This window comes from Dipodomys spectabilis, unplaced genomic scaffold (genome assembly GCF_019054845.1).
Source record: "Dipodomys spectabilis isolate Male_0828 unplaced genomic scaffold, ASM1905484v1 ptg000161l, whole genome shotgun sequence".
NCBI lineage: Eukaryota > Metazoa > Chordata > Mammalia > Rodentia > Heteromyidae > Dipodomys > Dipodomys spectabilis.
Window position 1 is genome coordinate 420,414 of NW_024870838.1, and position 6,000 is coordinate 426,413.

The window sequence follows — 6,000 nt, forward strand, 5'->3', positions numbered from 1 at the left end:
TGGAACTCTAAAACTGCTTTCTGTGTGAGACCTTGTTTAGCCTCTAGCTTCTCCTCTGACATCTTCCCGGAACTCCTCAATTTTTTTTTTTTAATTTTATTTTATTTTATTTGAGAACATACTGTACAGAGGGGTTACAATTACATGGGCAGGATAATGCATACATTTCTTACCAAGCATTGCAGCCTCCTCCTTTGTTTACCCTTCACCTCCCTTCCCAGCCTCCCCCCTCCCCCCCCACCCAATCATACCCTCCCTCCCCCCCCACCCCACCGACATTGTAAAGCTGTTTTTGACATGACATTTTGTACTTCTCATGTTGCAACAGGTCCACCTGAATCCTTAAACGACTTGTTTGTCCCCGTCTCCTCCACATGTTATACTGACATCAAATATACTGAAAGCGGGGGTTACACTGTGGGGGAGGGACATACAAAGCAACAAAGAAATAATCTTATAAATGCGTTAGAAACACATGCATGAAAGAAACAGAAACATTAAAATACATATTTGAGGGTTCGTTTTCCTAACATCACATTCTCTGACTTTTTCCGCTTGACTCATACCTATACTAGATATTGCAAATAAGGGGAACCATGGGACCTATGTTTCTTTGGGCCTGGCTTACTTCACTCAATATAATTTTTTCCAAGCCTTTCCATTTCCTAACAAATGGGGAAATGTCATTCTTTCTGATGGAGGCATAGAATTCCATTGTGTATATATACCACATCTTCTTGATCCATTCATCTACTGAGGGGCATCTGGGTTGGTTCCATATCTTAGCTATTTTTTATAACATTCCATTAAACATTCACATGAATAGGAAAGACCTCCCTCCATTTGTAGGTGGCAGTCCTGGCATTGAAACTCCAGGCCTGGGTAGTTTACTTCAAAATGCAAACCATTAGAATAACACTGTGAAGATTTCAGTTTGTCACAATGAAAAAAGAAGAAGAAGAAAAGAAAGCCAGGTGTCATTTTTTCCTGCCTGTAATCCTAGCTCATCAGGAGTCTGGGACATAGAGAATACCAGTTTGAATTCAGCCAGGACAGGAAAGTCCACAGCACTCTTATTTCTGAGGGATCAAAGGCATAAAAACTCGTCATGAGTGAGGCTGTGGCTCAAGGAAAGAGTGCTATCCTTGAGCAAAAGGAGCTCAGGGACAGTGCCTGGGCTCATAATACAACCCCTGGACCTGCCAAAAAAAAGAGCAAAATAAAAAACAAGTAACTCCATGTTTCCCCATGTATGTATGCATGCATTTCTATCGGTAAAGGTCCAGAGTCACTATGATGAAAGTCATCCAGCTAGAAAATTTGCTTTGAATAGAATGATTTCATAACACAGACTGTGCTTTCAAGACAGTGCGTGTTCCGGGCTCCCCTCACTGTTCCCAGTGTAGCCTGAGGTTTTCTGCACACACCAGGGTGCTGGAGGAAGTCTGCCTCATTGTTGGAACAGACAAAAGGCCTCACACCAGTACATCTATGTAATAAACAACTCCATCCAGGCCAATTAGTGAGGAGGAGTGTGGGCAGGCTCTAAAGGCCAGGAGAAAAAGACCTCTTTGTACCCCAAGCTATCTCTCTCCCCAGTGCTGTTTTGACAGGAAACCTTCATTTGTGCCACCTCCAATGGCAGGCTAAGTTCCCTTCATTTATCCTGTCTTTGTTAGACTATGTTCCAGTGTTGAAATAACCTGCTACAATTATTTCAAGGGTCCTTTTGGCAGAAAACAAGGAAACTGAACCTAATGAATGATTCATTATTGGCAATGGTGGCTTCCTTGGTTTCTGGAAGCTTGCTAAATCTAAGCACATGTGGAATATCACAATGCTCCCTGTCATTTAGGGCTGGTGATGCTCATCAATTTTTGAAACCTTTGACCTCTCCTAGTTTGAACCTGGATGGCTAGGTTTTGGGGTTGAACACAGGGCCTCAGTGTTGACCATGAGCTCAGAATAGAAGCACAGTGTTCTACCATTTTGTGTCACACCTTCACTTCTGGTATCTGTGTTTGTTTGTGTGTATCTATGTGTGTGGGTGGGTGTCTGTGTGCACATGTATGTGTGTGCATACACTTGTCCTGGAGCTTGAACTAAGGACCTGAACACTGGACCTGAGTTTCTCTGGTACAAGGATTGCATTCTATCACTTAAGCCACATAGCCACTTCAGTCTTTTTCTAGTATGTGGTACTATAGAATCAAACCCAGGGATTCATACAGGCAAAGCACTCTACACCTAAGACACATTCCCAGCACTCCACTTCAGGTTTCTTTCTTTCTTTTTTTTTTTGGAAGTTGGAGGAATTTATATCTAGGCCTGAGAGCTGTCCTTGAGTTCTTCAGCTAAATCCAATCGCTCTACCACTTGAGCTACAGCATCCCTGGAGGTTTTTGGTAGTTCACTGGAGAGAAGCCTCTCAAGCAATTTCCTGCCCTGCCTGGCTTTGGACTGTGATCCTCAACTCTCAGGCTTCTGAGTAGCTAGGATGACAGGTGGGAGTCACCAGCTCCCAGCTTCCAGTTCAAATTTCTAAGTGGTGAAAAGGAGATTAGAGTCTCATGGGACCTTTTGTGTCTGGGATAGTTTGGAACCGAGATCATCATATCTCAGCTTCCTGGGTAAGCAAGATGACAGACCTCAGCTGCAGATACCTAGACTGTAACACTCTGTTGCAAGGGGATCCTTGGCTCCACGTGGTAGAGGGCTAGCCACGAGCCCAACAGGGAAGGGTCAGGGGCTAGGCTCTGAGTTCAAGGTTCACGACTGAGAAAAATAAACCCAAACAATTGTCTGCAGGAGACAAACATAATTTTGGCCCTGACCTGGGGACATATCTGAGCCTCAAGTTTCTCTTCAGCACAATCATCTGACTTGGGGAGCTCTTACAAGAACCAGATGAAAGTAGGACTCAGCACACGAAACTGCATGAACGACTCATCACATAGCTGTATCCCACAAACTTAGAATTAGGGTGCTTTCATCAATATCACCATTCTTTCAGAAACACATCAAAAAGCACACAAAGATCACATCTAATGATTTAGAGGGGTTTTGGGGGGGAAAGTGGAGTCAGCCACGGGGATTGCATTGAAAGCCTGGTTACTGTCCTAAGATCTTTTGCCCAAGGCTAGAGCTCTACCACTTTGAGGCACAGCTCAGAGTTTCGCAGACTTCCTGCCAGGGCTGGGTTTTGAACTCACCAGTGTCAGATCTTAGCCCCCAAGTATCCTGGATGACAGAGGTGAGCGAGCCAGCAGCATCTAGTTCTGTGCAGCTGAGTTGCAACGGTTTACGTCTGGCTAATTCAGGTGAGACAGCAGCTGTCTGCACGAGACTCCAGACTTGCTCTGTGATGAGGTATTTGCAGTGATATCCTTATATAGTTGTAGTCAGAACATTCTATCTTTTTTTGGTGCCATTCCTGGGTCTTGAGTAAGAGTCTTGACACACAGTCTCTAAGCTTTTATGCTGAGCTAGTGCTCAGCTGCTTGAGCAACAGCACAACTTCCAGATTTATCTATGCACACAGTAGTGAGGAATCGACCCTAGGACTTTGCATGTACTAGGCGAGTACTCTACCACTGAGCCCCAGTAGTGACAAGTGTATAAACAGATAAATGTGTAGATTCGTAGATAGATAGATAGATAGATAGATGTAGATGCATAAAACAAGAGACATATGTCTGTATACTATGAAGTTGCATATACAATATTACTACCGATTATTGGCAATTAAATTATTCCTTGCTTTTTTAACTATCATAGTTGAATACATAATAAAGAAATAATTGAAAATTAGTCAATGTAGTATAATTGTTGTGTATAATTTTATAATCATACACAAACTACCAATTTAATTGTTAATTTTATAACATCCATTTGTATGGATGTATATGAGAATGGGTTTCTTAGAATCTCCACTATTCATTAGTGGCAATCCCGGGATTCAATCTCCAGAACTAAGTTGCCAGTTTCAGTATGGCTTCCTTAATAGCTTGCCAAACATCAGCAATGCACGGTCATGTACACTTTCTGGGACTTGTCATTTAGACCCAGGATGGTCACAATACAAAGGGAAAAAAAAGTAAAACCACCTTCTTGAACTTGTCAGTTTTATGCTTCTCCTTTTTTTTTATTTTTATTTTTTGTGCCAGCCACAAGATTTGAACTCGGGTCCTCGGATACAAGGGTCTGCTGTGACAGAAATGCCAAGACCTGAGTGCAAGCCCTGTGCTCGGCTAATAATAATAATAATAACAACAATAAAGCCCTGGTTTGGAATTTGCACCATTTTCCTGGCAGGCCTTGTATTTGAACTCAGGGTATGGATAACTCTGTGGCACTGTAGGTGAAGGGCAAAGGCTCACCGTGCTTGAAGACAAGAAATTCAGAGCAGTTATCAGGGCCTGAATTGAATCCCCAGCACTGGAAAAAGGAATATTAATATATGAGATCTATTTACTTGCATAGGTTTACTGTGTATGACGCTTATTACCCTTATTTATTTAGTATTATTACACATATAACATTTTTATTACATCATATCACATAAGATATATCCGCATATGGATTATGCATCATATTGAGACCCAGGACTTTCTCAGAGAAGGAAAAAATAAATATGTCAAAATTGGCTTCTTAATCCACAAATAAATTTTTGGCCATGCTAGGATTTCAACTCACGGTCTTCAATGGCCAATCCATAAATGGGGTCACAGTCTTAGCACACCAGCCTCTGGCAAACTGAGCTGCCAGGAGTTCTGAGGACCTGTGATCAAGCCATAGGAGTGCCTTATAGATAGATAGATAGATAGATAGATAGATAGATAGATAGATAGATAGATAGATAGATAGATAGATAGATAGATAGATATGTATATATATATATATATATGCATGCATAGAGAGGGAAGGTGAGGATATTAAATTATATATGTATATATATAATTACTAATTATTCATTACTAAATAGTGCCTCCATTTAATGAAGTATCACGATTGAATACTTACAAAAGCCTTAATTAAAAATTAGTCAATAGACTTCCATTAGGGGAATTATACCATGGTACTGGAATGGAAGATATATATATCCAATAATTTTTGTGTAGCATTCTAAAATAGAATCATGGATTTGCTGCAAGTTTATTGCTTTCATAATATTCCATTAGCATTCCCATGAATAGGAAGGATCTCCTTCCATTTGTGGGTGGCAGTCCTATTATTTGAACTCCAGGCCTGGGTAGTTTACTTTGAATGCAAACCATTGGAATGACACCATAAAGATTTCAGATTGTTACAATTATAAAAAAGAACAACAAGAAGAAAAGAAATCCAGGAGCCATGGGCTCATGCATGTAATACTAGCTCCTCAGGAGGCTAAGATATAAAGATTGCCAATTTGAATTCAGCGGGGGCAGGAAAGTCTGTGAGACTCTTATTTCTAAGATATCACATGAAAAAAATGAATGGAGTTGTGGCTCAAGGGCAGAGCACTACCCTTGAACAAAAGGAGCTCAGGGACAGGGCCTAGGCTCATATTAAAAACCTGGAACTGCCCCCCCCAAATGAGGCAATAACTCCATGTCTCTGTATATGGATGTATGATGTATGGATGATGGGCAGTCAGCAGGTTGCCATGGCCAGCCCCCCAACCTGGTCAACCTAGGAAAAGCCCTGAAGAGTCCTCAGTCTGAACCTGCAGCTTGACCAAAGCATCCCTCTCTGCCATTTAAAAATTGAAGCCTTATATTCTGGCTGAAGTCTACCATCGGGACACGTATCAGCAAGCCACTGCCTCCAGGGAGACCACAGTTCCTAGACTGTAGGAGTTGTCGAAGTTTCTGGCTCCATAGTCTCTATCCCTCTGTAGGATATGAGCCTAGACCTCTGGGGCCTGGTGGCTATCACTCATTTATCATTCGTCATTGCCAAGTGTCAGGCTGGTCCCAAATCTTGGCAAAGATATTAAATAGCAATTGCTATGCCAAA